Source organism: Limulus polyphemus, unplaced genomic scaffold, assembly GCF_000517525.1.
Source record: "Limulus polyphemus unplaced genomic scaffold, Limulus_polyphemus-2.1.2 Scaffold5619, whole genome shotgun sequence".
NCBI lineage: Eukaryota > Metazoa > Arthropoda > Merostomata > Xiphosura > Limulidae > Limulus > Limulus polyphemus.
This window is the reverse complement of record NW_013671229.1, coordinates 46,460-52,475: the sequence shown is the minus strand read 5'-3', so window position 1 is coordinate 52,475 and position 6,016 is coordinate 46,460. Positions and strand designations below refer to the sequence as shown.

The following is a 6,016-nucleotide window of genomic DNA, read 5'->3' as shown; positions in this document are numbered from 1 at the left end:
TTATAGACTAATTCGGTGATCATGCAAACACAGCCTTGTCATGAAGAAAGGTTTACTGTGGTACTTGTGGTTTCGTTTTCTATTATAGACTAATTCGGTGATCATGCAAACACAGCCTTGTCATGAAGAAAGGTTTACTGTGGTACTTGTGGTTTCGTTTTCTATTATAGACTAATTCGGTGATCATGCAAACACAGCCTTGTCTTGAAGAAAGGTTTACTGTGGTACTTGTGGTTTCATTTTCTATTATAGACTAATTCGGTGATCATGCAAACACAAGCCTTGTCATGAAGAAAGGTTTACTGTGGTACTTGTGGTTTCGTTTTCTATTGTTGGGAGTGCCACCCAGTATAATATCGTTCTCTAATCAGTCAGTTTCCATCTCCACTGGGGTAATTATCTTAAATAGATTGATGATGACTGGATGAGCATTAGACCGGTGATGTTTTTGGGATATATTTCTTAGCCTACCTACCTAGATCCCACGCTGTTCGACCCCCGCTTTACCTTGGCCGACTGACTTAAAGATGCCTCGAAAAGGACCGGCTCTGTCATCCTTCACGTGCTTACTTTCGTGTGCTTGATCTATTATGCTGACATCCCCGGGCAGTGTGCAAGAGCTCGTGTGATTGGCCAAATATCGTATGTGCACGAGTGACCACGTGTACCGCCAAAGGGCTTAATGCTTCAGCAAGTGTAAATAAATCAATCATCATACATTCGTACTACAGTTTGGACACAGTACGTCTTCTGTTTTACAGACCAACGGTCGAATACAGTTATACATTCTTTATTTTGAGTACCGTTTAAATCCCATCATCGCCCCTTTCAACCGTGGGGGCATTATAATGTTATTGTCAATCCCACTAGTCGTTGGTAAAGACCAGTCTAAGAAATGGTTGTAGATGTTGTTGACTAGGGACAGCTACCGCAGATAGCCCTCGAGTAGCTTTACACGAAATTCAAGAGACAAATAAAGCAAAACTTTTAGTACCTTTAACCAGATATAGTGTGGTGAAGATATTGTTATACAGTCTTTACTTTCAGTACCTTTAACCAGATATAGTGTGGTGAAGATATTGTTATACAATCTTTACTTTCAGTACCTTTAACCAGATATAGTGTGGTGAAGATATTGTTATACAATCTTTACTTTCAGTACCTTTAACCAGATATAGTGTAGTTAAGATATTGTTATACAATCTTTACTTTCAGTACCTTTAACCAGATATAATGTGGTTAATATATTGTTATACAATCTTTACTTTCAGTACCTTTAACCAGATATAGTGTAGTTAAGATATTGTTATACAATCTTTACTTTCAGTACCTTTAACTAGATATAGTATGGTGTTATATGTTCTGTTCTTTCACTGAGATGTATTATTTATCTATCTCGTGAAGAAAAGGGGATTGATGTACTACCTTTCTATATCTAGTAAAGAGAGGGGGATTGATGTACTATCTATCTATATCTAGTAAAGAGAGGGGGGATTGATGTACTATCTATCTATCTAGTGATGAGAGGGGGTGATGTACTATCTATCTATATCTGGTAAAGAGAAGGGGGTTGATGTACTATCTATATCTAGTGAAGAGAAGGGGGTTGATGTACTATCTATATCTGGTAAAGAGAAGGGGGTTGATGTACTATCTATATCTGGTAAAGAGAAGGGGGTTGATGTACTATCTATATCTAGTGAAGAGAAGGGGTTGATGTACTGTCTATGTCTAGTGAAGAGAAGGGGGGTTGATGTACTATCTATATCTAGTGAAGAGAAGGGGGGTTGATGACTATCTATATCTAGTGAAGAGAAGGGGGTTGATGTACTATCTATATCTAGTAAAGAGAAGGGGGTTGATGTACTATCTATATCTAGTGAAGAGAAGGGGTTGATGTACTGTCTATGTCTAGTGGCTTTATACTGGTGATGTGTTGATGGCTGACAGTGGCTTTATGTGGGTGATATGTTAATGGCAGATAGTGGCTTTATACTGGTGGTGGACAGTGGTTTTATACTGGTGATGGACAGTGGTTTTATGCTGATGATGGACAGTGGCTTTATACTGGTGGTGGACAGTGGTTTTATGCTGATGATGGACAGTGGCTTTATACTGGTGGTGGACAGTGGTTTTATGCTGATGATGGACAGTGGCTTTATACTGGTGGTGGACAGTGGTTTTATGCTGATGATGGACAGTGGCTTTATACTGATGATGGACAGTGGCTTTATGCTGATGATGGACAATGGTTTTATACTGTTGGTGATTTTCCATTTTTGTTTCTTGAAATACTTTTCTTTTTAAAAGTAGTTAGGCGTCTTTAGAGTATGTGTCTGAGGAAACCTAACTTGTACTTTGGTTTTGCGAGATATAGTAATATTGGCTCTGGGCCAATGCTGGAGGAATAGCTAGTTACAAACACCTTCTGTAGTTTTGTATACGGAAATCTTTGTTAGCAACCAAATAAAGATTGGATTGTTCCTTTCTCTTCCCCAGGGTGTTATTGAACCGGACAGCGAAACTGTGTTCTCTCTGGCAGCGCTCGTGCTTCAGGAAGTTTCTGGAGATTACTCTGAGTAAGTAAAGAAGTAGAATTGATATCCCTAATACGTAAAGAATTAAAGAAACCAAAACCCACTTGAGTTGACGTTGTATCCTAATAAAACACGATATAATTAATATATTTACCTAACTATTCAAGTTTACTTTTTGTTAGTTTTAATGAATTTTTTGAAGTTTTAATTTTTCGCTGCACGTGTCAACGCTCGAAGGGGGGTAAGGATTTTTTTTTACCAGTTCACGTGACTTTAAAGGTATATGCATGTTTTGTAAATCACTGAAAATCAGAAGTTCGTCTAAAGGTACGAGCGCGCGTGGCTGTTAATAGCTGTTTCTGTTTAAATTCTAATAAAAGTCATTAGCAAGTTTTGAAGGCGATTGAACAATTACAGCGAGATTGTGCGTGAGTGGAGTTCTTAAGCAGTAAACTTGCATGTCTGGTTTGTCTTCATTAGGAAAATCCTAAGGTACCATAATGATATCTAACAAACGTTTCTCAATCTTCTATTACCCTTACTTCGCATACTCTTACTTTTGTATGCTTCTATTTTCCCTTTGTCCTGTAGTTAACCTCTCTGAGAATTAAGCCAGAGATCTTGTATTCCAAACAAAGTCTTGTTTTTTAACCAGAAGGATTTTCTACACCAAATCGTACTTGTTTTTTAAGCACAAGGATTCTATCCTTCAAGAAACATGTATTTAGCCTAATTCGTGAGGTTATATTATCAAAGCGACACTTTTGAGCTACAATAGAAACGGTATTGTTAAGACTAGTTTTATTTCAACGCGAGAAACTCCACTGAGAAATAAAAACGTCATTGATCATAATAAAACTGTATACCTTTGGTATGTTGTATGGACATATTAAAACTTCGATATAATATATTAATGGAATACTTCATCAATCTAAAATTCGGGTTTCGATACCCGTGGTGGGCACAATACGGATAACCCATTGCGCAGCTTGCTGCTCAGCACCAAACAAACACTTTATTAAAGAGGGCGTCTTTTTTGTTACATTTACAGAGATTATATATATATATACACTGTCTTCTTTCATATTGTACGCACACAGACCTTAGGTTGTGGAAACTGTTTATACTAAATAAATGATAATTTAAGTCACTCGAGTGACTTACAAACCAGTAGCAACACTGCAGTCATAGAAATGTAATTGTGACGTCACTTTAGGAACATCTCGTTACAGCTAACAAGTTTCACTTTTCTATTTACAGTCTGTATGATAGATTACTTTTAATGATGTGTTAGATAATGTGTCTTATCTCCTCAACAGGGGTTTATCGAAGTGACAACTTCGTGATTGTTGGGTATTCCCTTGTTAGATAGATAGCTCGAGTTCAAAATGAAAGGAAATATTAATTCTTATGGAATCTGAACTCTCTCCAACTACATCTGATATTCTTGGTGGTAATGTTACCGTCAACATTATAAATGACGACCGTGTGGGTTGATGTAACGTCAATGTATTAGTTTAATCAACCGGAAGTAACATGTTTCGTTTTGTTAATTGAAGAAAAGTACACTTCTTGTGGGCACAGATTACGTCACAATCAGAAGGTCGTTCATTGAGTCAGAAGTACTTTGTTTTTCCTAGAACTTTGTGTGGTGTTGCTTAATAACTACACAGGATTATGTGACATTCCCAACACAGCAGCTTTTAATAGATCATTATTTGTTGTCTTAATAACTACACAGGATTATGTGACATTCCCAACACAGCAGCTTTTAATATATCATTATTTGTTGTTTTAATAACTGCACAGGATTTTGTGGAATTCTAATTTTATTCGTGACATACAGCGTTTGTATATCATCGAATGTAATGCTAGTACTCGTCAGCTTTAGGTATCAGGCTATCTTAATGTTGTAAACAAAACATAATATGCGTAGTTAGGATGAAACTACTTATAACATAAATATGTAAGATTAAGAAACATTTAAAACAGACATGTGCTTTCTGACCCTAGGTTTGTGTTTTATTTACATTAGTACCAGCAATACATACATCTTTATAACCAATATCGTGATAACCGAGAAATACTCTTGATAACCAACATCAAATCTTGATAACTAACATCAAATCTTGATAACCAACATCAAATCTTGATAACGAACAATACATCTTGATAATGAACAGTACATCTTGATAACTAACATCAAATCTTGATAACGAACAATACATCTTGATAATGAACAGTACATCTTGATAACTAACATCAAATCTTGATAACCAACAATACATCCTGATAACCAACATCAAATCTTGATAACCAACATCAAATCTTGGTAACGAACAATACATCTTGATAACCAACATCAAATCTTGATAACGAACAATATATCTTGATAACCAACAACAAATCTTGATAACGAACAATACATCTTGATAATGAACAATACATCTTGATAACGAACAAACATCTTGATAACCAACAATACATCTTGATAACCAACATCAAATCTTGATAACGAACAATACATCTTGATAACCAACATCAAATCTTGATAACGAACAATACATCTTGATAACCAACATCAAATCTTGATAACGAACAATACATCTTGATAACCTACATCAAATCTTGATAACGAACAATACATCTTGATAACCAACATCAAATCTTGATAACGAACAGTACATCTTGATAACGAACAATACATCTTGATAACCAACATCAAATCTTGATAACGAACAGTACATCTTGATAACGAACAATACATCTTGATAACCAACATCAAATCTTGATAACGAACAATACATCGTGATAACCAATATCAAATTTTGATAACCAAGAACGTATCTTTATGAGCAATATCTTGATAACCAAGAACACACATTTCTTGAAAACTTATAACAACATGAGGATTTTTTTTATCTGAATGGTCACGAATGATTTCACATTCAATTAGGATTAAGTGAACTAAAACCTTATGAAAAGCCTTCAAACAGCAAATTGAAGTTAAAACTCAAATTCTGATCGTAGTTTAACCATGCTTGTCACGTGTTTTATTTGACGTAACCTAGGTACTTATCTTTACATTTGTAACTGTATATTTAATGAAGAACTTCAACTTTGTCTGAAATAGGTATTTATATCTTTCAATTTGTAACTGTATATTTGATGAAGAACTTCAACTTTGTCTGAAATAGGTATTTATATCTTTAAATTTGTAACTGTATCTTTAATGAAGAACTTCAACTTTGTCTGAAATAGGTATTTATATCTTTCAATTTGTAACTGTATATTTGATGAAGAACTTCAACTTTGTTTGAAATAGGTATTTATATCTTTAAATTTGTAACTGTATATTTAATGAAGAACTTCAACTTTGTCTGAAATAGGTATTTATATCTTTCAATTTGTAACTGTATATTTAATGAAGAACTTCAACTTTGTCTGAAATAGGTATTTATATCTTTCAATTTGTAACT

General features: G+C 34.7%; 1 long non-coding RNA gene across 1 annotated transcript in view; it reads left to right on the top strand.

Annotated features, from left to right (window-relative positions):
- Positions 1-6,016, top strand: part of LOC111089229 — a 14,980-nt gene that overhangs the window by 2,893 nt on the left and 6,071 nt on the right. Inside the window, exon 2 of the long non-coding RNA XR_002613532.1 lies at positions 2,500-2,579. This is a non-coding gene — a long non-coding RNA (uncharacterized LOC111089229). The remainder of the gene's footprint in view (positions 1-2,499; positions 2,580-6,016) is intronic.